The sequence below is a fragment of the Bombus huntii genome, chromosome 4 (assembly GCF_024542735.1).
Source record: "Bombus huntii isolate Logan2020A chromosome 4, iyBomHunt1.1, whole genome shotgun sequence".
Lineage (NCBI taxonomy): Eukaryota > Metazoa > Arthropoda > Insecta > Hymenoptera > Apidae > Bombus > Bombus huntii.
The window spans coordinates 5,549,895-5,577,546 of record NC_066241.1 but is presented as its reverse complement, the minus strand read 5'-3'; the positions used below and the strand labels follow the sequence as shown (position 1 = coordinate 5,577,546).

At 41.7% G+C, this 27,652-nt stretch overlaps 1 protein-coding gene across 5 annotated transcripts in view; it reads right to left on the bottom strand.

Annotated features, from left to right (window-relative positions):
* Positions 1-27,652, bottom strand: part of LOC126864513 (receptor-type guanylate cyclase Gyc76C-like) — a 100,589-nt gene that overhangs the window by 45,048 nt on the left and 27,889 nt on the right. The window contains exons 1-3 of one of the 5 annotated variants that reach the window (XM_050615930.1): positions 16,630-16,816; positions 14,940-16,557; positions 13,882-14,001 (exon numbers count right to left, since the gene is read on the bottom strand). The gene's annotated coding sequence lies outside the window, so the exon portion shown is untranslated. Of the gene's footprint in view, positions 1-4,744; positions 4,918-13,881; positions 14,002-14,939; positions 16,558-16,629; positions 16,817-24,197; positions 24,691-27,652 lie in introns of those variants that run through there. The other 4 variants (XM_050615928.1, XR_007689211.1, XM_050615929.1 and 1 more) reach the window with 4 other exon arrangements.

Here is a 27,652-nt window from a genome sequence, read left to right as displayed (position 1 = left end):
CGTCAAAAGGGACGCCTTCGCGGGACGACGTTACCCTGACGGATCGCGGCTGACGAACCCTCTCACACGATGTATCATTATCTGTCACACTGACTGTCGGACAGGATCGCTCTTCTTGTCGCGACAAATCTCGTTTCGCGCTATAGAGCCTCGAAGATATAAAAAATATGATATGAAAAAAGATAGTTTTAGTAGGATAACGAAGACAGATTAGACAGATCTGACGATACGTAATTTTGTCTTTGACGTTTAATCAGTGGTGAAAATCTTCGGGTGAAAATATCGGCGACCTCGCGGAAAATACTTCGCGACACCCTTTCGCAATAACCGAATCACCCGCAACTTTGCTGCGTCTCCGCATCGAAATCTTCGATAAGTATTTTAGAATATAATTCTAACTTGATATCTAGCGCTAAACATCGTCGATAATAATAAAGATAACCACGTTGGCGACTGTGCAGAAAATACTTCGCAATTCCTCCTGCAGCTCCGTGCCTCGTTCTATACTTTGGCTGGAAATTTTCGACCTCGTTGAATAATCGCTTACACGCATCTCCGAAAGGATACAGCCGGAACGTTGGCTTTCGTCGATGTATCATCCGTTCAAGAGACATACACGCTTTCTCTCTGATGATTTTTATCGTGTATAATGGTTGAAAAGTGCGGATAGGATCGTGACCCCGTCGAGGTTTTTTCAATTAACGATAGGGGACACGGTACGGACGATGAATGTCGTAAAAACGAAGACGATAGTTGGATAGGTACTGGTAGGTACGTGGTTGTGGATAGTTTTCACGAACGACGCGTCAGCATGGTGCTATTTATTTTCAGGTGTTGTTGGAGCATCTCGTTAGCGTGTTTAACACGTACGGATAGGATTCATGGTAATACGCGTTCTCGACGTGCCTCGTGAAATTTTCCAAATTTTCAATCGCTAATTACTGGTATGTTTTTGTCTCCTTCTAAGGTTAAATCTATTCCTAAGAGTTTAAGAAAGAGAAAAAATCATCTACCACTATAGTAGTTTAGCTGATAACGAGCTTTAAGCGAGGATCGTAAAAGATCAACTACAATGTTGCTTTAAATTGTGAAAAACCCTTATGCAGTGATCTATACAGAGATGGAAAGGAAAATTCCAAGAGGAAGCGCGAGTAAATTCTTAGAGATTTTTACTTCGATTGTTTTTATTACAGAAATTTGATTGCTCGATAACCAGAATATGATACAACGTGTGTACACGGTTCAATGTCCCGAAATAATTGAAGCACCATGATTTCATAAACGACGTCACGCCCATATTTGCTGGCAAAGATCGTATTTCTCTAATTGAGTTGCTCGTCGTATCGTAAAGCGACGATAGGAGAAATCCCACCTAGCTATTAAACTGTCTCGATACATTCAAACCATCGCAAATTTCACACTAAAACCTACAAAACTATCCTTCTTCGTGAACGAACTTCCTTGTTAAACGATAAAACTACGATCGTGTGTGTCTAAAAGTAGATGAAAAAAGCCGTCGTCACGCGAATAGTACGATCGTTCCAGCCAAATTTATTTTCACCTCGAGACCGTTACGTTCCCATAAGCGACCGAAAAAGCAAACACGTTCTTTTTAACGCGGACTTGATACGTAAAGTAAATTCAGTCCGATAAAACTCTAAGAATAGCAACGTGGAACCGCATACTTACGTTATTTGTCAATGACGTCGCTTTTCGATTACCTAAGATAACTCGATACGTCTTTCAAACGCTTACTGACACTATCTTTAAATTTGGCCTGATTTTATTGCGCAATATCGTTATCGTTTACTCTCAAATCAACGAGTCTTTCTACAAATAACAATTACCGTGATCCAATTCTAGATATCTAGTTGACGTTTTTAAACTCGCCGCGTTCTTTCAAATACAGTACGCAAAATCGAAAAGGATCTATTCCAAGTCTTACCGTACATCGCACGAAACGAATAAATCATAACGTCGTCAAGATTTTTATACCGATTCGTCGAGTCTTGGGGTTTTACTCGAGCTTCGAATTTACTTTCCACCCACGAACGAGTTCTTTTTCGAGCGACGATTATATACGATCCATGTGTAAAAAACTAGTTGACATCTTTAAGCCCGACATCCTTCGATAGACATCACGCAAAGCCAAGTATGTAAGATCTATTCTATTTCCATCGTGACACTTCTTCGTCTCTATGTCGCGTCTCGTTAATGGAATCTTGGAATCGCACGGACTGGTCCTCTTTCTAACGCGTTTCCACTACCTTTTGCGCAAAGTTGATCGTAGCTGAAGCGGATCGCGAACGGCCGGAATCGAGGCAGGAAGTCAAATCGGCGTGCTGTGGCCGGTGGTATGCGTCAGGCATGCGTTTACGCAACCCAGGGTCAACACTCGCGGTGCATATCGTTTAGATAAACAGTGATAACTCTTCTCTCCGAGCCTGCAGCTCGCTTTTCTGGCCTACACGAACGCGCTATTGATCTTCCACCGTCGGCTAACAGCGTCGATGTTTGATCATGCCGCGTAGGAATCGATTACCAGGTCAAAGATCGAACTTTCCGAAAAAGACTTGGATCGTACGAGCGTTTAATGCGATGATCATCGTGATCGCAAATTACAGTCATATACATATATGCAAATTAATCGTTCGCGACTCTACGTGGAATTGGAATGGTTGCACTCTTTGTAGTAATTCTGTCCACTTTAATTTTGTCAACGTTCGATATAGTCTATCTATACCGACGATAGTATTTAGCGTTAATAAAATGGAAATTGAAATATCATTGTGTTACGGAGGAAATTAATAAAGCAATTTTCTCGTTTAAACCGGTATAGTTCCTATATTTCCTTGTGAATGAGACTCGATCGTTATTCCTTATGACTCACGGTTTAATGCAAGTTCAACGTCGAGTCCATTGCTAGACGATTTTAAGCGAAGAAACGAAAAAAGAAAGTACTAGAAACGCATCGCGAATCGCAGTAAACGATACGACGTTCGACGCGTGTATATCGAGATATCCTGTGGTGACCAACAAGAGCCACACCCCTGAACAGTTTACAGTAGTAATGTGATATATTATATCGACACGAAACACTCTAATGTATGTACTGTGTGGCTGCGATAATGACAATGCCCACGCGTGCACATCTCGTACAACGTATATGCATATCGTTCTTCAATTACCCCTTGTAACACGATATACTGTAGAGACGAGGCGCGTTAGAACCCGTATTACACGTATCACGTGTGGAAAACAAACTGTTATACAGGCGAGCGTGTTTTGATCGAATCGAGAGCCTCCTCGCTCTTTCGGATTCCCTCAGGCTGCGTATAAAACTGCTCGTGCGTCGTTCTCGCAAGTTCCGACGGATAATCGTTGTAACATCTTGTGGTATTTGTTGCGTTATAAACTTCGATCCGCCATAACACGAATATGCATGTGCAGTACTGTGTGCAGCAACTTTGCGGTGTTGTCTCGTGTACGACGTAGCTTTGACATTCGAAGTGAGTGCGCATAAATAGAATGAACGCCGATACGTAGGCGTAGGATAAGTGCGCTTTCCACAGGTATACGTAACGAATTACCGTCACACGTGTTAAATTAATTCTTTCGGCATTGGAAATTTTTGAATTAATTCTCTCCAAAAGAAAAGAGAGAATAGCGACCATGATAAAAGCGATAAAACAAATAAGAAAACTTGAGAAGAAATAACGAGACATACCGAAGTAAAAATCGAAGCGAATATCGTTCGTAAAACCACCGATACAGAACGAAGTAATTTTCAAACGTTGCTAAGTCTATCTTTTTCGAAACAATTCTTCTATTCAATATCGTGTCTAAAAAAAGCTAAAGATGGGAGCACGTGGCTGGCATTCCGAACACTTAAATAAGCGTATACCTATTATCTCGGCGGCAGCAGGTGTAAATTACGGGAATCTCACGACTTAACTTGGACGCTAGTTTAATTAGTACTTCATAGCGGAATATTAAATACCGGCGCGCGTTAAGATCTTTTCGTCGCTGACACTAATTGACGAGTCTTTCCGTTTCGTGTTAACGCGTCTAGTTCGCGAGCCGATCTCGCCTGCGATCTGCGATAAAGTGTCTCGCGTTAACTTGCGATTTCTGTGCCAATTCGACGCGGATCGAATTCCGCGGATGGTGGCTTTCTGCCTGTAAACGAAAAAACGAACGTTGAAAAGAGAAGGTCGATTATCGTGCGGGCTCGATCGAGGCATCGACGTCCGCGAACTTGATAAACGAGCGATACGCGTCTGTTCGATTAAATACGAACATTAATAGTCAGCCATTTACGCGAGACGAGCCTGTATAAATCAAAAACGACGAGCACACGCGTACGAAAAACATAGATCCGGGGGAAATAAGAAGACCTCTAATTGCTAGGTCTTACCGACTGGCTCTGTTAATTTACTCGCTTCTTCGATTAATTATGCAATCGTGGATGCGATGAAAAACACTGGATTCTCTTCTCTAGGGAGGATGTAACGAATTACACGTGAATCGTGAAATAAATTAATCGACGGAGTATGTTGGAGAGATAAGTCTTGCTAAATGTTACGAGCATCCAGTTTCGCGCGATCTCAGGCCCGCATCCATTTACATACATATTTTCAAGACGCTACTTCTTGTCTCCTAATACCGAATCTATACTCGTTATAGGATAAGACCGACGTTTTCAGAAACTAGATTTACTCTGTAAATCCTCTGTAAAAAAAGAAATACTCTGTAAATCAAAGATTCTTAATCAGTTTATTTATTGCGTCTATAGAATTACAATTTGCTCATTTGTTTCTTGTTAATCCACGCGATGTCAGACCCGCATCCACTTAACGTAGTTTCGAAATGTAATTTCTTGCCTTATAACGCTTATCCTGGTAAGTATACTATATGCTGAAATTAACAAAAATTATTCTTTTTTTTTCTTTTTGTTAAAAATCATTGTGTTCTATTTAACGCGTAATAATTTCGCATCTTCAGTCGATAGCGTATAGCCAGTTTTCGTTCCAATTTTACCTACTCGTATTTCGTTTCCAATTTATAAAATCGATCGAATATAATATATTTGCGATTGTTGTATCGGCCGTGAAACTTCGACAGAAACACGTGTATTCTTAAAATAAATCACAAAGGCGAAGAGTCAAGTATATTCAAGACACAGAGAATTATAATCGTGTGGCGCCGAAACAACGACAAAATAATTAACATCGATATCCGTTCTCGATCGACGGTACGTCGATTACCCGGCCAGCCTGGAAAACTATCGAGCGAAGAATGCGGAAAAGCGATTGGACTACAATCGTTTCAGCAAACACGTAGCGAGCTTGTCGAAGTAAAGGAAACGATATTATGCATTCGCGTTCTTATAAAAGCGAACGTCACCGCAAATAAATTGCCCGGAAAGTCCGACAACCGACTCGATAACGACGGAAATGTTACGTGAGCTTAAAATAGACAGGTTATTTTTAAACGCAAGGTGATTGCGACAAAAAGTCGTCGTATCACATCAGTCGATACGACGTTGAATTAATAATGTTACTTTTTTCCAGACGTTTATATGTGCCACGACCGAGGATCTCGTGGAAGAGGATTCCGTAATCGGGAAACGGCGGATTATACGCGTTAATGAGTTTGCAACTTCGACGATACGGCCCTGTGCACACACGAATAGCAGAAACACGAGGAGCACGGCTACGTAGAAATTTATGTTTCGTTGCTGCTACGTTGCTCCAATAAACCGGCCGATCGTTCTACGAGCTTGTTAAGAAACGACCGCGTCGACTGCAAAATTCTTTGCAACACTTCTTATATCGCGCTTCTTAACGACCTTATTAACTTTTTATCTGGAACAATCAGGTTTATGCTAAGAGATTCTAGAATCTGGAAAATCGCGAGGTGTGAGAGAAGTCGGCGAATATCTTCGTCAGAGTTGTCAACGCGAATGAATTTCAACGAGGATTAACGAGTGTCGCCGCTTCCGCCACGTGAACTTTGTTCCGTGGAAAGTAAGTAAGCACCGCGGATATCTATGGCACGTGGCGATCATGCGGATATCAACGTGTAACCGATGCAGAAACGCCGAGGATCGTTTTAGTCGATGCAAAGAGTTCTTTTTTCTTGCGATCGTATCACGTGCGTTTCAGTAATTTATTAAATTATATGAGAATGTATACACAATCGGATAAACAGTTTTTTATTCTTGTTATTATTATTATTATTGTTACCGGCAAAGCAAAAAACGAATTCTTCACGTATTCGCGATTAGGTAAGCACAGAATCACGAAAGTATTCGAACAGCATGTAGACACGTCTTGTGAATATGTATATTATTTGTATTATACAAAACATATTGAAGTTTCATTAGCACTGTTACGAGGTCTGACTATCATCATTATTGATAGAGTATAAAAAATATCTGAAACATTGCATAGAGATTATAACGATATTTAAACGATTAATTATTCATTACGTTAACGATCATCGATATTCAATGGGACTATCTTTAACATTTATTATACATTTAACATGGCTATTAAGTATACAGGGTGGTTGGTAACCGGCGGCACAAGAAGTCGAAAATATAGAATAAAAATTTTTTTTTAATTTTTTTTAAAAATCTACAGTGAGATCCGTTATAACGAGACGTGATAAAATGCACGCGTACCGAGCGAAAATTCAAAGTCGATTTTCTCGAAAACAAAGCCTCAAACGAAAAACTTTTATTCTATATTTTCGACTTCTTTTTTCGCGTAGAATCATCCCCTTTCCGCTTGTATCACCAGTTACCAACCACCCTGTATATTTGCAGGAAATATCTTTTCATTTTCAATACACATTGTTAGTCCGGTTTCGCATTTCATCGATATAATCACGACAGTCGCGCCTTGTTACGATGCTAATAGAATTGCAAAATCTTTCATTTAACAACAATAACGTATACCTGCACGATTCATGCATATCCGATGAAGAACGTTATCGTATTATTATATCTGCATCTTTATCTGTTTATTTCTATCCGTATGTGCGTGAGAACGATACGTGTCCATTGCAACATGACAAAGTTTGTTCATCTACGAGTCATAAAACTCGGACTATCTTCAAAGAAAGATCGTAAACGATGTCCGCGTGTAATTTTGGAGACAAAGAAGCGATTTGCCGTGGACGATACGTATCCGTGCATCGAAAAGCTGGCACTTGCCCAAACATGCAGCAACGGTCGGAAACAGTCTGCGTTAAAGTCTGTCCCTAACATAATTGAATAGCTGTACACTGTACGCTCAACGATCTATTTACCCTACGAGGAGACACTGCGTAAGAGACTGTGTCTTTGCAGTGTACAAGACTAAACATTAAACTTCTTCCGCACGAAGAACGCGACTATGAATAGCCATCGAGTAACTGGACTCTGTTTATCGCATTCGCGATTACGATTATCTTGACGTTACGGTGACTCACTTTTTATACCATTCCTTCTTGTTTCTGGGAAACGTACTCGAAGTTTGATCGGCTAACTAATACGAATCATCGAACGATTAATTACTACAAATTTTTGCTCTACTTGAAACCGGGCGAAAGACTTTACCGAGAAGTCATTTATTTTCCTAATCGACCCTTTTACGCTCGATACTGCGGATATGCAACTTTAATTTTTTCCTACTTTAGTACGTTATTAATTGATAACAGTATTTTTCAAAGGTGTTTACCATTTAAACGTATTTTTATATTCTTCTCCTATTCTTCTAGTAACGCACTTGTATTGGCATATTTCTGCGAAATTTTAACGCAAAAGTATACGTTTCATACATCAAAGCCAAAGCACATGAAATGAAATACAGCGGTCATGGGTTTACGGAGGATTAACAGCTAGTAAAAAAAGATCATTTCTGCGAAAAATATTCGTCCAAACAGCAAGGTTCGAAACGTTTAATGGAGCGCATGGCCGTAAAAAAAAAAAAAAAAAAAAACAGCAGATTCTTGCGAATAACATACGCCACGTGAGAGCTTCGCGCAAGTAGCAGCAGCCAAATAGGACAAATTTATCATCCAATCCTCCTCGTTCTGACGTTAAACGAATCTCGCTATACTCACGAAGCATCCCAAACGTCGATGTAATAACTTTCTTTAGTCGACATAGTCGCATCAACAAATCCACAATTTACAGATTATAAATCGCCACGATTTTACGTCCTCCTTATCGGATGCACGCGCGCTATAAAATAGACGATGGTTCAAAGTAAAATTCAGTTTACATAAAGAGACGAGAATCGAGGAAATCTAGATGGAAATCAAACGGGAAGCAGTCGTAAACATTCACGTGCCGACGAAATAGTTGGCAGACAGCCGCTTGATGGTCTCCTGCTACGCGTATTTTCTTAATTTCACTCGGTCTTCGCGATTTGCCTCTAACGACCCACTCGCGCGGATATTGCGCGGATCGCACGCACGCGGGCGTTTTCGTTTTGGCAAACACTGGCAAACATCCAAAATTACACGCCCGTAATTCCCTCGGTTTAACACGACCCGGAATTACTCGCGTCGTCCACATACTACTTAATGACGTTTATGTACGCGTAATAACCAGAATGTAGATTTTTATAACATTCGTGGAACATTTCAAGACGAAGAAGATGCATAGTGTACAAACGATACGCGAAAATATATTGGTAAGATGTGGTCATTTGGGTCGATGTCTTGAGATTCGATCTCGAGCTCATTACGGAAAAATTTGTCGATACCACCTATTGACAAAATCCGCAATCACTTAATTGCCAACACAATACAACAAATTTTTGTACTGAGCTCGAGATCGAATCTCAAGATATCGAAGCTCGGCTGACCCAAATGACCACATCTTGCCAATATATTTTCGCGTATCGTGTGTACACTATGCATCTTCTTCATCTTGAAATGTTCCACGAATGTTATACAAATCTACATCCTGGTTATTACGCGTACCGATATTATTATTATAATATGTCAATACCACTTATTGACAAAATCCGCAATCACTTAGTTACCAACCCAATATATTAGGCGCTACTAAGTTTGTAATATAATAGAGATATAACGAGAAAATCACGTATATAGCTACTTTAAATGCAGTAAAAGAAGGAAAGAAATATTAGCAACGAGAAAATAATTCGATTAACCCTACGGTAGGGTTATTGATTCGTTTAGTTTCCTTGTGATTGAGATTTGCAGCGGTTTCCGGAGGTCGGAGCTAGATGGAACCAATCTAGAGTGAGTTATGTTGTTTAATATCGGCTAATAAAATGTGACTCATCGATAGGCATAAATTAAAACGATGATGTATTGTGTCGAGCTATCAATAGAATTCTTAGTAAGCTGACTTCTTTTTATCTGATATTTAATTGACTGTCTTTAATTAAATTATGAGCGGACAAAATGGTGTAAAAATACATATCTTTAAAAGTAAAACACGTATTTTCAATATTTATACGATACTCGTAGCTGTACAAACAGTGACGTACATACGTAAAGAACGAAAAGTAAGGCGCGCGTGAATTCCAAATACGAAGGGAACTACGATGTAAATATGTCACTTTCTCATACGGCTCAGATAACAGCGGCAGCATGTAACAGTGTCTTGTAATTGGATTAAAACACGTGTACGCGTAAGTCACTGGGAGTCAGATTGACGAATATGATTAAGCACGGACAGCGGTAGTAAGTACATATAATGACGTGGTCGTCATTCCGAATACTTTTTCCCTGATTAATTGCCAGCTGATTTCATCGGACGACGAATAGAATGAAAATGGCTGATGGACAGATCAAGAGCTGAAACGTCTAGCTGATTGACAGTTTGACCGATAATAGAGTACTTGGAATTGACTCTGGTGATAGCTGGAAAAATTGGCGCGAAGTCTATTAATAGACTTCAAATGTTTCAAGCTCTAATAAAAAGACGATAAAAGTGAAACCTGCGAGAATTTTATTTTACATTTAAGAAAAGTTTAAAGAGATCTTAACTGAGAATTTGAATTCCTAATCGTAAGCTTGGAATTTTTATACTTTGCAAAAATTCGTCATAGGTATATCGTACGAAATATAGAATATATCGATAATTAAAAAACTACGAACTTTCCGAACAACCTAATATTTAATTATTTCTACTTAACTGGAAAAGGTACGTGTCTACGGGTTAAAGGATAAGTGAAAGTTGATATTTCGCGAAAAGTCTGCTCAAAGTGAAATTCATGCTCCGGCTATATGTATGTACATAAACATATGTATGTATCGACATACAGTGGAACAAATCGCGAGAAATTTTCATTCATCCGCGATTGTTCGTAAGGTACGTGAGACACGTTCACGGTCTCGTTTGTTATATTATTATAATTTATGGGGATTACAAGGATTTTCCAGGCAACAGTGCTACGAACAAGCACATGTGCTGGGAAATATGATATAGCACCGCAAGCATCGTATCTCAATCTTATCGAGCAGGATGAATTTCACTGCGAAATTAGAGAACCGAACTCTCCTAGTAAAAATAAAAAAAAAAAAATAAAAATAAAAAAAACAGAAAAAGAAAAGGAAAAATCACCTTGAGTTTGAAATATGGGCAGTTCCGCTTATCTTTCTCGTTCTCCACAAATATATTAAAACTCGTGTTTAAAATCATCGATTGGTCGTTATCAGTGGAATGCAAACGCAAGCTGAGCAAATTCGCGTGTATCGCGTACCGCACGCATCTAAAAATAATTCGCCGTATCAAAAATCCGCGAGATCAAAGAACGGAAAAAGAGCAAAATGAACGAAAACTGAAAAACACAAAATACGAAAACGAAACGCGAAAACTGGCGAAAGCGGCGGCCTTACAGAGGATAATGGTGAACGATCGTGCGCTGGGTATCTTAAATGGAAAGAATGAAACAGCGATGTTACAAAATGGATCGAGCTTGACAGTGTCGTGGCTTTTAATCGTCCAAATAAAAATTCGACAAATCAAAACAGAGATATCGACTTAAAACTCGTTGCTTCTTTGCAGCTGGCTTTTTTACAGGTTAACTTTAACCAATACATTAATTGAGCACTACGGAGAAAAAACAAGATGGTTCACATTTTTTTATTTTTCATACGAGAGCAGTTCTAAAGTCCAATGCCTTGTCAACCAATCACAAATTGCTAAAACTGTTTTTATACGAAATAAATGACTCGTGCAACGAGCAACACGTATTTAAATCATCCTCTCTTATATAAAGCAGCGGATACAGTGACTGTGCCGTGCCAGAATATTAAAATGTAACTACTATGTACAGTAACGTATGTATCAAATGCTAACAAAATTAGGAAGTGAACGCAAATAAACTTATCATATCTTCTCCATGCAGTTTGCATTTATAATCTCTATATCTTATATTCTTTCCAGCAAGAATACGATGCAATTTTATGATCAGCGGAGGCGAAGGAGGCGATCCAATGCCGTTTTCACCGTCACCACACGCTGTTCTTTTTTCTTCTTTTTTTTTTTTTTTTTTTTTTCTTTATTCCTCTTGCCGCCTTAGTAAGATCTCTAACTACTGTTCCTCGTACCGATGCAATGTATCGCGTTACAGCGATCGGCATGTAACTTTATAACACGGTCCGCGAGAGACTATTTCCTTCTTCCAGTCATAGACCGCAATGTTATTACTACCGAGCCCGAGCAAATACACACGATTTCGCAGTTTCCTCGCGGGCCTAACAGAGACGCGATATTTCATCGGGATAGGTAATAGGAAATCGTCGGCTTGTACTCGCGGGGGAAATCGCGTACACGAGCAACGTTTCACTAAATAATTATTCAACAACGTTGTAAATCAGTCGGGACGCGGACACGTATCGTTATGCAGGCGCGAGGAGAGCGCGCGTGCCACCGGTATAAATTGCTATAATTCTGTAAATTCCACCGAGAACCCCTTCCTCTCGCCCTTTCTCTCTCTCTCTCTCTCTCTCTCTCTCTCTTTCTCGCTCTCTCTCTCGCTTTCCGATTGGCGCGCTTACCTGTCCGTAATTACAAGCTGACGTTTCTACATATAAATTCGTATTCGCTCCGGAATTGGTATCGTTACGATTCCATAGGGTTAACGCCTTCTGCGTGGCTGCAATTACGCGTCTGGAAACCTACCAATCTTCTAACAGGCTTATAGCATCCGTGAAATGGAGCTATCTAATCTACGAGCGAGGCGGTTCGAAGCGAAAGAGAATTTATCGAAGCATGGAGGAGTACGGCAGATCAGAGGAATCTCGTATCGCGATCTACGGACGACTCGTTCGATTATTCCGGGAGCTTGTCGTTTGAATAAGCCTGTAGAATCCGAGCGGGCGGGTGATTCAACCGCTTCTTCTTTTACCATGAATGGCACCGCATTGTTCCGTGCTTCCGTGTAATGCACGCACACGAGTACACACACGCGTACCATACAACCGCGTACGACAGAATTCTGCAGAAGTAGCTATCGTATGTTTTCCCCGCGTACAATGTTCGTGACTGGTTTTATCGCCGCCAGGCCCTTCGTACCTCGTCGCACGAACCTACACGACGCGCGCTAGTTTGCGACGATCGCGCGAAAACACGCGTTCCTCGCACGATTTCGCGATTCCATGCCGCGCTTTTCGTTTGTCAACGTCGACCTTAAGAAAGAAAGATTATTTCGGCAACTGGCCAAGTTCGATCACCTTAAATCTCCTGTTGACCGTAACCTTTCGTCTAGAATGGCGCAATTGCCACGCTTACAGTTGCGTTTAACGATTGCCGTAACGACATAACGAGCCTAACATTCGGATTTTTTATCACGTTGCCGGCCACGTGAGTTTCAGCGGTGACCCGCGATATTTGCCCGCGGAAAAACTTGGAAGGGAAAAATGAGTAATGGCTTCGCAAAACTCGAGTCGCAGATATGTAACTTTAATACGATTATTGTAAATAGGGAGATGTAACCGCGGTTGTTCAACGATTTAATCGTTGTTCCGAGAAGCACGTTGCAATACAGGCTGACGCAAAAGTACTATAAAGTAATATGTGTAATCGGCAATTTAAAAATTGTATTTTAAGAGGAACTAATAAATCCACAACGCGAAGAGAATCGAATAAGAAATAATTCTACCATAGGCAAATTTCCATAATTCCAAATAATTCTTACGATTAGCTATAATTTCCATAACTTCTTACTCAAACCTCGAAACTTACGATCGTTTAATCTCTCTGTTATTCCGTACCATGACCAGAGATTCCACATCAAAGATCAACTCTTACGTTCAAATTAAACGAAATTCACGGCGATTAATTCTAATGAAAGCGACATTTAACGTTGCTTCGGTCTCGTGTCTCCTGCCCTGTTTGCATCTGAATATCAATCGCACTCGTTCCGAGCGAATTAAGCGTGTGTTTGTCGCATTCGCGTACCAATACAGCAGTGCTGGCGGAACTCGCGCGTCGCGGGTTCAAGCGTACTTGGCTGAAAGCTGCACGCGGAGAGAGCGAACGGGTGTGTTTGCGGTTCCATGGCGGACGTGGACCAAGATAACACGTTAAAATAGTACGCCAACAAACGATAACACGCATTTAGAATATCTGTCGCAGTGTCGTTCCTCGCGATATTGAATCGCGCGACTCTCTATAATTGCAACGATTCAAATGGCTAACACCCTTCTTCATCATCGTCTTCGTTCACGTTGAGATACGAGGCGGAAAGTGTAGCGCAGGAAAGAAAAATGTAGAGTACATAGGCGCGCTTGTCTCGGTTACCACGATAATGATAAACTACAACTTTTCATCGACGTTTCAGACGAGGTCGTTTACACGTGTTGCTCGACGTGTTGTTCAGGGAAAAATCACTTCGTTAATCTTACCTAAGCAACATGGCAGAGTAACTTCAGGGAGAAGATCGTCGATACTCGAACGCTATATTGAGAGCATGCTGCTGCCAATCGATACTCTTCGCGCTTTCAGCCTGAACTTCTGACAGCCACCTGCAAGACAATGATAAGACGATCCTTGTTTTATTTGATTTTTTTTTTTTTTTATCTTCATATTGGATTTTCATGGAGTAATCGTTAAATAAGGAGAAAAAAAGAAAAAAATCTGTCGATGAGACCACGATGATTTGGAGTCGATTTTTCGATCGATAACGAGTTACTTCGACAAATTCCTTCTTCCTAAAGTTAATAATATTTGTTACAACAGTCGAGGAATTAGTACGTATTTCATTCGCATAAGATAAATAAGTTATAAAAGATACATATTTAACAGCATTATAAAACGAAGGATTGCATAAATATACATGCACTGAATAACTTATATAGGCAACGATCGGGAAACTCATCACAAGGAAATTATCACAAGAGCCACTATTCAAGTATAACACGCGACGACATACCAACGGGACGACAGATATGTTAATTTCTCAATTATCATTCAATATCGTTCTTAAATTAACCGCAACGTTCTCTACAGCCGCAAAGACTACACGTTACTAAATAGACTCTTGTCGAACCTAATTCCTCGAGTCCCTCGAGTCTCTCGAATGATAAACAAATGGATCTAACATAGAAGTGCCTCACAAAAAGCGAATTCCAATCGAATTCCTCGTCGCATCCTTATCTCCGGCGTGGCTATAAAAAGAAACGTTCAACTTCGACTAAGAGCATTAGTTGTTCATCCATAACTACTACACAACCTACAAATTCCTCTAACTACATATTCTCCGAATGGTCGATCAACAAAGCGCAAAAAGCACGTAGCCAATCGTTCCGGAACTCTCTGTCGGTCGAACGTGGAACGCGTAATTCTGCTTGCGTTCTCGAGTTGGAAAACACACACCTGGCTGGCGCGTGTCACGTTCATTTAAGAGCGGTCATGTTGACGCGGGGCTCGTAAATGTAATCGCGTCAATTAAGGCGACACTTACGGATTTCTAATCGGCTGACCCATACGTGCCGGATTATGTCAGCTGTTGGCACGTCGACGATTTTAATCGATTGATTCACGCAAAAGCGCGCTCACGGCGACACGTTCCTCTCTCCTTTTCATGCCATACTTCTTTCTGCTCTCACCTTTTTTTCTCTCTTTTTCGTCCTTTTTATTCGCTCTTCCTGCCTTTCATATTCCCGTGTTCGTGCGCGATTTATATAACACCGCGAATGAGGATCATGTATTAATTAGAGCGGTAGTAGGCAGCTACGTCGTCACGCGGCCCTCGGAAAAAGCTGCGCTCAATTGCATCTTCGATTTACACGCGGATCAAAGAGGTAATCTGGGAATAAGAACCGTGTCGATAAACTGCGTGTATCGAAGCTGCGCGATAAGCGGGCTCGTCGATATCAGAATTACAAGAACATAGATATGATAATACACGAAGCTTCGATTTAGAGTAGAATTGGAACAGGTTGAGGCGACGGCTAGTTCCACCTTCTACGAGCAGTCAAGCTTCGACAAAAACTGGATCCAGCATCGGACAGTCTCGGAGATGTCTAGAGCTAACAGATCAAGGCCCAACTATGCTTAACGCGGGTCTCCATTGTTCGGGGCCAGGAAGTTGCCTCTTTTGGACCTTTGCCTGCATTCAGACGCACTCATGCTTATTTTCTCAAATAATACCTATCCCTTATTTTAGACAGCTCAACCGGAGCCAGCTCATTGTTGGAATCTATTTCTAGATTCTTTCTTCCTAAGTCCTTAATTCATGATAGAGAAATTAGAACTTAATCGTTCTGTAAGAGAAGAACGAGGATCGTAGTGGCCATGCTTCGATCCCAAAAGGAATCGAGTTTCGACTGAATGAGCATCGCGATGAGTACGGAACACCCACATGGTCTCGTGAAAGGTATAGAACGTAGGTGATTTCACTATTCTGGCACACGATGCGATGCATCGGATAAGGGAGACGAGGCAGAGTCCAGATATAGACCTGCTGTAGGTAATAGTTCGGTAGGTGGTAGTGGTAGCGCGAGCGGTAGGACCGGTAGGTTTGGTTTACTTCAAGTTCGTTGCGGCCAGCCGGTTCGCCACTTTTCTTCTTCGTCTCTTCCTCTTCCTTTTTCCCTCCCGGGCATTTTTCTCCTTTTTTGCCCTCTCCTTCCCTTCTTCTGCTATTTCCTCCTCGTTCATGATCTCCCACCGCTTGGTCGTTGATCTCCCCCTTTCCCTCCTCCTTTTGCTTACTCCAGCATCCCTCTGTCTCCAACTTTCTCGCTCTATTCCATTGGAAGATATTTATTTTAATGCGAAGCTGAGGTGTAACAAAAAGGTATCGGTTAAAATCGGCTCCTTCGGCATCGCGAACGCGATAACATCGACAAACCGCGTAGCTGGCTTCCGTGAAATATTAGAGGTGCCCCAGCCCCGGCTGCTACTACTGCTACTGATAGCCTGTCCTCTTCGTTTCACGAACGCAGAGTGGAACGAAGGGGAGGGACAAGGGGGAGAATTGCTCGTCAGCCGCAGAATGGTGGGAACGGAAAGAAAATCTCGAAGAGCCTCTTTGTAGATACCGACGACTTTGATAGAGGCGTGTCCACGTCGACAACCTACCATTAGGATGAATAAGCATATCTTTATGAGATCTCAACAAACTGCGATCTTCTTCTTCTATTGATTACCTTTTTACTTCTTAAATAACCCACGAATCTTAAGAACGGTTCGCTCTTCCAAAGGGCACGCCATTTTGTCTAATTGACTTCTGACATTATAGTAACTCTGTAGTAGGTATAATTATAATTTTTACAACATCTTCGAAATATACGCGAACGAAATTTTAAAGTCGTGTTAAAGTGGCTTGAAATAAACACGAGATGAGCCGAGTTTGGAATTGCAGACGATATTCAGGACGATGTCCCGTCAACTAGAATTAACCAGAAGCACAAGGTTGCATAATGCGTAATAAAAATACACGTTACTGTTACCTTACTTTAATTGCTGCATTATCCTACTACCTTGTAGCGCCAATTTCCATTTTTACTACGCTCACTTTTGTTACCCAATTATTACCAAACATAACCATCAGCGGTTTCATTATACACCGGCAAAAAGTAAATTGGTTCCACCATGTATCTCCCACGAATAGGAGCACGCGCGCATGCGCCCGCGCAGCCAGAAAAAAGAGCGCAGAAATCAAAGTATATGTAGCATGACTGACATACGTCTCCGGCCGAGTATCAATTGTGAGCGTGTTTCACCGAAGCAATAAGAAACTCTATCTGTCGGAATCTCCATTGCCGAGACAATATCCATTATTATATTACATCATTGCGTAATCGACGTTTACGGTTTTATAGGACTGGCCTCGCGCGCACGCCGCGCGCGTCCAGCAAACTCGAGGAATCGGGGCCGTTCGGAATGTTCCGTGAAAGCTCGGATTCCACCGATCGCACTGGCAGACATACTGGCAGCACCAGAATTTCCCGGTATTCGTGGAAGTTAAATGGTACATACGTACGTGAAAGAGAGAAAGAAGAAGTATGTTTGACGCGCGCACAGCCGATCATTGCGAATTATCCGTCATGATGCAAGACCCGCGTCCTGAAGTTCGAACCATATGCGAAATATCGTTTCTAAAAGCGATTCGCGTCTCGATCTAGTTCTTTCGAACTTCGCGCTCAATTTCGTATCCGCTAATTAGTTAGAGGTTCTTCGATTTTTCGCATTCGTTTTTATTAAGAAAGAGAAAGAATGAAGAGGACGATTTCTTCCATAAATTTCTCGTTTGATAGGAAAACCCCTGGGGACGAGGGAATCACGGATTGGGGGTTTTAAGACCGTTTCGCATGGAACTGGTTCTAACGGAGTTTTATGCGGCTCGCAGTGGACCAGTTTTGCGGCCGTCAATGAAGTGCACTGTACACGAGTCGCGAGCGCACTCGAGGCGGCGAAGAGGGGCGGCTGGTGCTGCTGCTGCTGCACGCAGTGCACATAGTCCAGTGTCCAGTGCCGAGAGAACCAGTCATTGGCCGATCGGCCAATCGCGTCACGGACCAAAAGAAGACGACCGCCGGTCGCTCGTTTCGAATGGTTCGCCATGAGTCGATTCGTGCGACGATCTATCTTCTCTCCTCTCTCGCTCTCGTCACTCTTCCTCGTCTTTCCTTATCACGTATGCACCACACACATACACATATACGCACACGCGATTCTCCGTTCTCTCTGTCTCCACTCTCCCCCTCCCCTTCTATCATCCCCTCCTTCTTTTTCTTCTTTTTCTCCGGTCGTGTATCTCGTTCTTTCTTTCAACCGTGTTCCTCTCCTCGTCCGCCTAACTTGCTTCTTTGTCTTTCTTCCTTGCTCGTACGTTGCGTGGCCGCTCTTCTCTTTTCATTGGTCTCTCCTCATTGCAAAGTGCCGTAATATTCTCCTGCCGGAGTTATTTTCGTCGCGCTCACCCAACCAGCTCTCCCGAGGCGGCATTGCACGGGTTGCTCTCTGCGCATTGTCTCGAGGCCCCTGCTGGAGTAACTGGATTTCCAGGCTAGCAAGGCGATCGCTGCCGATACCGCCGATCTTCCCACTTTGCTTTTGTCTCTCCCCTTCTGCTTCTTCTTCCCTAAGCTCAACCTCCACCTTCACGGCGAGTTTTTCTACCCAAGCAAAGAGAAGCGTTCGACGGTACACGTTTGGACGTTTGCCAAACTTATCGAATAATCACTACGATTAATCTCAATTCCTATCACGTTTCGTTTCATTTCAACGATGGAAATTCGTTTTGTTTCAACGACCTTTTAATTTTAATAAATGCGATTCGGTGCGTCGTGCGCGTAAACGCAATACCGTAAGCATTTGCATTAATTTAGGATTCGTGATAAGTTGTAAATTAAGAAAAAGAATAGGATTTGCATTGTTGTGGCCATTTCAGGAAATCATCTTCACTCGATCAACGAAAAGAGACGCTCAAGGGGTCGAAGCGGTCGAGAGCGGCTCGGTAAACCACAGTGCCGCTTTTAGACTCGTTAAATACATCTGCAGATCGTTAATCGGGACCTGAATGAAAGGAACATCATGATCAGCCGAGACAACCGTGCTCGTAATCTCTCGTGTACACACTGCGGACCCGTACACCGTCCTCGGTAGTGTGTGCTGACCACGCGCGCACGTGTGAGTGCCACTCGTTACTTAATGCTTACTTATGTCGGCGCATTACTCGTTAGTCATTACTCAACCACCCTTATGCCGTACAACACACAGCAGCGCTTTTGATATTCCTCGGATCACGCAAGCCGCTGAACCGAAAATTAAAGACACCGCGCGTCGTTGTAACATTGAAAAGTAACCGTGCTGGCGGAATCGAGAATATTTATTAATCTCAGCCCATGAATTTTTAGCGTTACGTTTCCAACAATATCGCGGCATTCCATCGGCTGTTTTGCATGACGACTTAATTAGAGAGAACGGTATCAATGGAATTTTCACTCGTAGAAAATCATCGAACGAGCAATTATGGAATTTTGCTCGTATTTTTCCTTTTTTGTTTTGATACGACATTCTAAATATTTTACACAAATCTTAAATCAAGGACTTTTTGCTTAAATTGGATATACATAGACTTACGAAAGTATTCGAACACGCGTAGATATCTTTTACGAATATATATTATTTTGAAATTTCACTAACACTTTGCGATAAATATTTTGTAATTCCTATACGTTTCTTTAGATTGGTTTCAAGCTTGACCAATATAACCTTGGTTTATTAAAAATTCCAAAACGTTTTACATAACACGTATAATGTTTATATAAATATAAAATCTGTCTATGATAAAATGTCCAAATATTTTCGACAGCTTGTGTATTATTTCGTGTAATGCATTGGAAGGATAGCGTCGTATTACGTTATGGATTTCATTCGTGTTTTACATACCTGCGTTACACACAGTGTAAACAAAACGTGCGAACATTAAGTGACTTTAGTGTTGCATAACCAGCCACGACTTCGACTGTGATAACGATAAAATTCCATTTTCATAAAGCTTTCGGTTCACGGGCTACTTTTGCCATCGATAAACTCTTCAAATGAGATACAACGTATCGTCGTGTTCTACAGTGAATAATTAAGTTATACATAGAACGAGATAAGTAGCAACCGATTACATGTAACTTGGAAAGAGCATCGAATCCCTCTTATCCCGTCGAATCGGCCAAGGGTTAAAAGTCAAAGAAAAAACGCTGGTATCGCGTAGGAACTGGCTACTCCGAAAGATTCGTAAAAACTGTGCAATCATGACTGCTTAGCTCATTCTACGTTTTATTAATTTCTCCCGAACGGACTGGCACAGGTCAATCGCGTAATTTCAGTGCTCGCGCGAAGCATATAGCGCTAATTACGGCCATTAAGCACGGCGAATACTTAGCTTAACTGATTAATTAGAAAGCACGTTTTTTTTCCACGCTCGAATCGTGGCCGTGCGCGCTCGTACGCGCGCTCGACTCGCATACAATAAGATTTCAGTTCAACTAGAAACACGGAATCGGTTCTTTTTTTCATTCTATATGAGATAGAATTATCTATGTCAATTTGCCAGGTTAATCAATATCTCACCGTAGCGATTTCGTTTCGTTCTTTCTTCGTTATAGATCGAGATCTGTTATATGATTGGCGATTACGAGCCAGTTAGAAGTTAAACTAATCAACTATAATTTTTAGAAATTTTCAATTCTGCTGTCACGTTAGATATGATTAGGTCGTTATATATATTTGGAATTATGTATAATTCTCGCTAGAAGCTAATCATAGAATTATAGATAAGTTTTATCCCATTTGTAAACAACTCTTATAAATAACGAAATGTTCTTACGAATATCTTGTACTTTCTGTATACACTTTCAGATTTGTTTCAAACTTTACCGATACAGCCAGGATAACCGAGTCTCGCTACAACTTGTTAATTTAAACTTAAATTTAAATTAAAATTAAAAAATGTATAACACTCGTCATATATTCGTACAAAGTTTCTGTAAGTGTTCGAATATTTTCATGAACTACTTATGCCCGTGAGTACAGAGAATAGCAGGATGGAACGAATATCTCCGGTGGATACAAATGCGGTGCGATGATATTAAACTGCTCGCATTAATTGCCATTAGATATATCGGACATCATACATCTGCATCGCGCCACTATCTCGTCTATCGAGATATAAAGGGAGACCAGAAGCTAACGAGAAAGAGAGAGAGAAAGAGAGAGAGAAAGAGAGAGAGAGAGAGAGAGAGAGAGAGAGAAGGCACGAGTCTGAAGCGTAGCGGTTTCTCTCAAGATTTATTGCCCGTGCTCGCAATTTACGCGCGTGTATCCTGAACTGAAATTATGCAAAACAGTCGCGGCCTGACAAGTGGCATTTTTATCGGAAGACCCATTATAAAATATCGAGTAGGCACGCGGAGCGCACACCAGAGAGCGCAGCGTAACGCACGCAGCGACGAGTTGTTGCTCGCGCTGTTACGCGCCACATGTTGTTTCACGTTTTCGCGTGAACCGTGTCGTTACTTCGTATCACGATGAAGTCGAACGAGTAAAGTTAACCGAGATGGTGAGCTACTTGAATAGAGTTGTAGATAGGATTTTTACAGGTGTCTCGCCGGTTTTAATCCTCCTTCGTTAAGCGCAACTGTTTTTCTTCTGGACTCATTCTCGTCTCCAGTCTCCAGCTACACGTGTCCTATTTTCCTTCCTTCCTTCTCTCTTTAAAGCTCTTCTCTTATTCAATTTGCTTCGCAACATGACCATACACTCATGTACGGACATTGTTATGCAAAAAGTAAAAAGTAATTCGGCGGTAAAAGCGATTTTGCATTAAATGAAATGTAAATGCACGGAACATTAATCAAGCGTAACGACGTTGGAGAACCGAGCGCGGAAAATACTGAACATTTTCAAGGCCCGGTTTCTTTTCGCATAACCGAGTAATTTTATTAAAAAGAAAATAAAGAAGTAAGATTTGTTCGATGTGGAAACGCGTGTAGCAATAAGTTGAGGTTGAGCTAGCAGGGCCACCTGTTTGAGAGGTCTAACAATGTTGCTGCTTAACAGTGGTATAGCGGTCAACAAAGAGGTTAAGCATCGACATTCGGAATAATTAAGTTCATTAAACGTCTCTGCTGGTACGGTCGTTCCACCGAGTCGCTTTTGAACGGCGTACGATGAAAAGCTATTGTTTGGTTGCCGACAACGGCGAGCATCTCTCCTGGACAATATTTATCGTTGCAACCTTTGCTCCGTAGCTTCCAAGCGAATTTTATTTTCTCGAATTACCAGCGTCCACGAAGCTGATCGAACGGGAGAAAACATGACACCGAGATTCTCTCATTTTCGTATTCGTATCATGAATTTATTCCATTTGTTAAAATCGTTTTTTATCCACGCCTAGTAGAACACACACGATCGAACGAGAAAATACACGCGAATTTACCGACGCAGAAAAGTCGGTAATCGACCTACATATTTTTCGATTCCATATTTCACGGTCCCATTACGGGAACGAGATCGCGTCGATATACATTGTACGTAAGTTGAAGATTTATTGGGGCACAAATTACGTTTCGAGACGCTCGCGATATCGTTTAGGATCGTGTAACATGCACTGTTTACATTTTCATTAACTCCTATAAAATTGTCGTCTAAAACCATGCGCAAACAGCGATAACCAACCGAATGAAATTTTTTGACGTCCGAAAGTACCGACTATGACTCAGCTCGGTCGTAGCGACGCCACGTGTGAATTCGAAAAAATATTAATCTTCCTCGAATCCTCTTCGACGAACGAGAAACAGTCAACAAACCGATGACACCTGCGTTACATACTAAACCAGAACTGATTCAAGAGTAGAAATATATATATGATACACCGCGCACGAAGAAGCGAGCGGGTTGAAACGCGGAAAGCCTCGATGGAAATTTTCCTCTACGTTCTCTCTTATCTGCTCGTTAAGTAAACTGTTAACGGTTAGAATACGGTGGACCCTGGGACGCGATACATCAGACGTTGTCGCTCTAGTATATTTCTCAAGTTCCGTGGCGTCGTCGCAGCCGCAACTTGATTTCGTTTGCTCTTATACGTCAGAGATTCGTGTATCAGAGCCAAGCGACGAAAATACGTTGTTTCGATACGCTGATTACGAGAGAGAAAGAGAGAGAGAGGGGGGAGGGGAAGAGAGAGAGAGAGAGAGAGAGAGAGAGCAAATACTACATCGAACCCTTCCAATACGAGCACGCGTATACATATATATGTATTCTAAAATGTTTTTTCTGCTGAAGCTTTTTACCGCTATGCGATTAATCAGCATTCCTAAACGTACATATATGTGGTAAATATACACGTATTTGTACACAACAGAACGAAAATACTAGTAGTCAGACTATACAACGTAATCACGAATCGTTTGCTAGCTCATTTCCTGAACGAACGTTTGACGTAGAAGAGACGCGTCAACACGATGTATACACGTTCCGGAAATACATGACGGGCCCGGGAGCACAAAGAAATTTTAGATTTCCATCACAAGGCGCGTGTCAGCCTTCCATAAAAATTTGTTGTCGCGTTATACACGTCGTCGCAGCAGCCGCGATGCACTTTACCCGCGTCAGGGGGCCTCGCACGCGCTATCACTTCCTCTATGTAGTATTATTCATGAACATATAATACGTATATAATGCTCATGAATAAGAGATTTGACACGCGCCCTTCTTATTGTTAAGTATTCGACCTTTCCGCTGAAGTACAGAGGACTACTAGAAAATGAATCTATTTTATATATATATATATATATACACACACACACACACACACACATATATATATATGTATGTACATATCATAATATAATCATCGTTGAACCATCGGTATTGTCATTAAACCATAGTGCTGCCACACGCGCGCGTATAGATCGAGTGACACTCGAGAAATTTTGTCAAAGGAATTTCCTTTGAGCAGCTGGCGCTCATCCAATCGTTTACTCTAGCGAATGCCTGCTAGAAACCGTCCTATTCGCTCGTGTGTACCGCGTATCGCACCACTATTCCCGCCGGTTCCCTCTCGATCACGAGAGAGAGAGAAAGCAACGTGTGTACCACATGAGAAAGAGAGGAGACAGGAGTGAGAAGCGAAGAAAGTAAGGAAAGAAGAGGATAAGAGAAAGAAGCTGCGAGTGGGGAGTCTTCACACGGGGCGCACACGGTTCTCTGTTACCTGCGACTCGTGGCCGTGTCCAGCATGGTAATCCAATCCTGCGGATGGGGGGCTACCTCGTCATCCCTGCTGGTCTTTCGTTGACCGATCGCGAAAAGTCGAGGAACTTCACTTAACAGTTATTTCCGTCCTTCGTCAGGCACTACTCGTTGGAAAATAAAATCACTCCACTCGCACGATTGGCCGCGCGGCTCGTCTACGTACGAGAGAACGCGGAAGGACGCCTTTACTGGCGCGAAGACGACGCACTTCTATCCGCCAAGTTTTTCTTTTTCGTCTTTTTTCCTTGCCCTTTTCCCACGGAACGTGGTGTAAATACGTGCACTGCCCGCGGCCAACGAAACGTCGAACACCACACGCTATATCGGTATACGCGCGATCCACGATCCACAACGAAATCACAGATTCGTTTTACGAAGACGAAACGCGCCACCGAGACAGCCAATCGTTATACTCTTACAAACAACCGTACGCAAGCAGAGGCCGCAATATACTGAACGAACACATGATTCCGAAGGGGTCTAGTGTCGCCGTACGGCGTGCAGGTGGCAGCACCGGAGCGGCGCTCCGATCGAGATCGGCAGTACGCCGAATCTTCGAAAAACTCGCCGACAATTTTCGCTTTTCTCATAAAAATTACCGCGAAATCGACGCGAATGTGGGTGAATGAGTGTGATACGTGTCTTGGAATTTTATAGCCTTCGAACGGAAGTCAATGGTACTCGCTCGAGCCACCGGTGTCAAACAACTATCAAGGCCGAGCATGATCCGACTGAACGCGAATTAATGTAAGTGCATGTTTACTATAGCCGATAATTTGTACGTATTTGGAAATCACAACGACCTACTAAATATTAATATCGTTTTCATCGAATTCGTGGGATTCGAATGTGTTCACGTTGTTAGATCTTGGTTACGTTATCGGAACACTTTTTAGGCTAATCAAAGCTCGCTGATTATGGCGGGAGAAAATATTCCCCTTAAATAGATGTCTCTATCGAAAGTGTACTTTTTTGTGCATGTAGAAGGCGCTGTAACTGTCTTAAAATTGTTCGTTTCCATTAATCGAATCTAACCCTTAAAGTTTGAATTATCATTTGTTTTATGATATCATAATTTTTTATTAGCGAAAATTGAAATTTCCTCAAAATTTCCATATAAAATTTTTACAACTGTATTTCAATAAAATTATACATGTATGATCCGTAAGAAACAAGATACGTACTTTATAACTCTAGCGTTGGCAAAAATCGAGCGCCGAGTTTCATCAACGATATCTAGTTAGCAAATAAAATGCCACACCGGGTCAAATGAATTATATCACAGGCGAGTTTAGGTGACGACACGAGGTACAGAGGAGTAGATGTTTCGTCATTAGTTTACAATGAGCTAAGGATATTTTTAGAAAGCCAAAAGTTTGCCGTTATCGCGACCACGCGGTTATCACATTCGTCTTGCTATTCTGCACTTTTATGTATTTATGTGTCTTTCTTTCCTTCCAGTCGTAAAATGCTTTCGAATGAAATAAAACTGATAAATCAAAGATCGCACAAGGAGGGGACTATAATTTACGCACAGCTTTACGACTCGCACAGTTCTTAACCATCTCGAAAATATAATTTCTTTGTTCGAACAAATGCTACGTTTTGAATTAGCATTTCTTTGCTTATGACCATCAGTTTTTTAATAAAATAGCCGTATAAAATTTCGAGGCTCGTGGCGTGCAACAGGTTGCGAGAAATAACGCATCGAAGATGTAGTTTACACTCTAATTGTTTGCAAATCTGTAGTCGGCTGGAAGTAATCTTGTTTATAAGACGAAGTTAAGAGGCCTAGTGGTATTTACTTATTTCCTCCGACACTTTGGTTTCTGGTTACGTACTGTAACCGCGATTGATAGTGAAAGCTGCGCGTTTTATCAGCACGGAATGCATACCTACCATATTTTCTCGCTACTGTAATCGTTCTACCATACGAATTTCCTTTCTTTCCTCTCTTTTCCTTTTTTTCTACCAGACAAGGAATGTCAACGTTTTTCAACAGCTAATTGACTGGTCGCAAGTTAATTGCCATAATTTTCTAGTACTTATTATTATGTATCAGTATGCAAAATTTCCAACGAGCGCAAGTGCATACCGTGAACATGCTAACTTACGATTGTTCGTACATTAACGTAGGATGTAATAGCGTAGCGCACGAATGCCTTTATTACGCGCGTACACTGTTAATGCACGTGCTCTGCTGTATGCGCGTAAATACGAACGATAATGCAATGCGTTACGTTGCAGAGAAAGTAGCGTCCGATAAACGAGATATCAAAACATAAAAGTTTCGATAGATAGCTTCTTGTCTCCAATTTAACTAGATTTTCTATCTTTCCCTTTTCCCACTAAATTTATACCAATTGAAAATTCTCTCGTAGAGTTCTCCCGTGTTTATCTAATTTATGGTAATAAATGTTTCTCTGTGCGACTTAGTTTGTGTTCGAAGTCGGACTATAGTGGTCAAAGTAAAAGATTCTCGCGCGAAAGATGGTCATGTCTCCTTCTTGAAGCAACAGACCGTCCCCCTATCTCGTTCAATTAATTTCTCGGCCGAGTTCGTTTGTACCTCTCTTCCTCCCGCTATCTTCCTATAAATTTTCCAATGTTGCAGCGTCACTTTCTGCACTCGCGATAAAATTCTTTCCGCCCTGTGCCGCGAGGTAACACGATTTTGGATTTCACCGTTCGGGCCGATCGTTTATGGTCGGTCGGTGGAATTCTTCTTTCAACGAGTGTTTGTCCGATGCGCCTTGTTTTCGCGACGTTTTCAGCCGGAGATCGCACTATTCGGAAAGCAGAAATCTCAATTGAATACAGACCTGTGTACTTGTGTACACAACCACAGTTAGCAACAGTGACGTAGACGACGACGCACAGAAGCGGCGATTGGCTGGTAAAACAGTTGCTATCTTATCTTTTTCCCCGTGAGTGTCAACACTCGCCGCTCGGCGCGTACAATCTAGCGTGCACAGGGAGCGTGTAACTTTTGCGGCCTCCGTCGCCAGCAGCAACATTTTTTTCTTCCACGTTGTCTCAGGCTTATTTCCTGACATTTCATCGCTCTTGTACTTTTAAGTCGCGTTCGAACTGTTCAAGTTAGTCGAGTTCAAGTCGATTAAGTTCAAACAACCTGATTTCAGAAGGATTCTTTTCATGGATAGTAAAAAGGATGCTGTTATGGTCGTTATGAATGTATGTAAAATGTTTATACTAATTATATATACATATATATATTCAAATACATAATTTACGAGCATCTGAATGTGCTTAACTCAGAAATCCATCCGAACATTCACTCTGTTTGGGTTTTTTATCGAAAATAGTTAGTTGATCGATGACGTGTGTGAGTCAGTAAGGGAACACGGCTGCCTAATTACAAGTACATTATCAAGGTAAGAACCTGCCCACTAT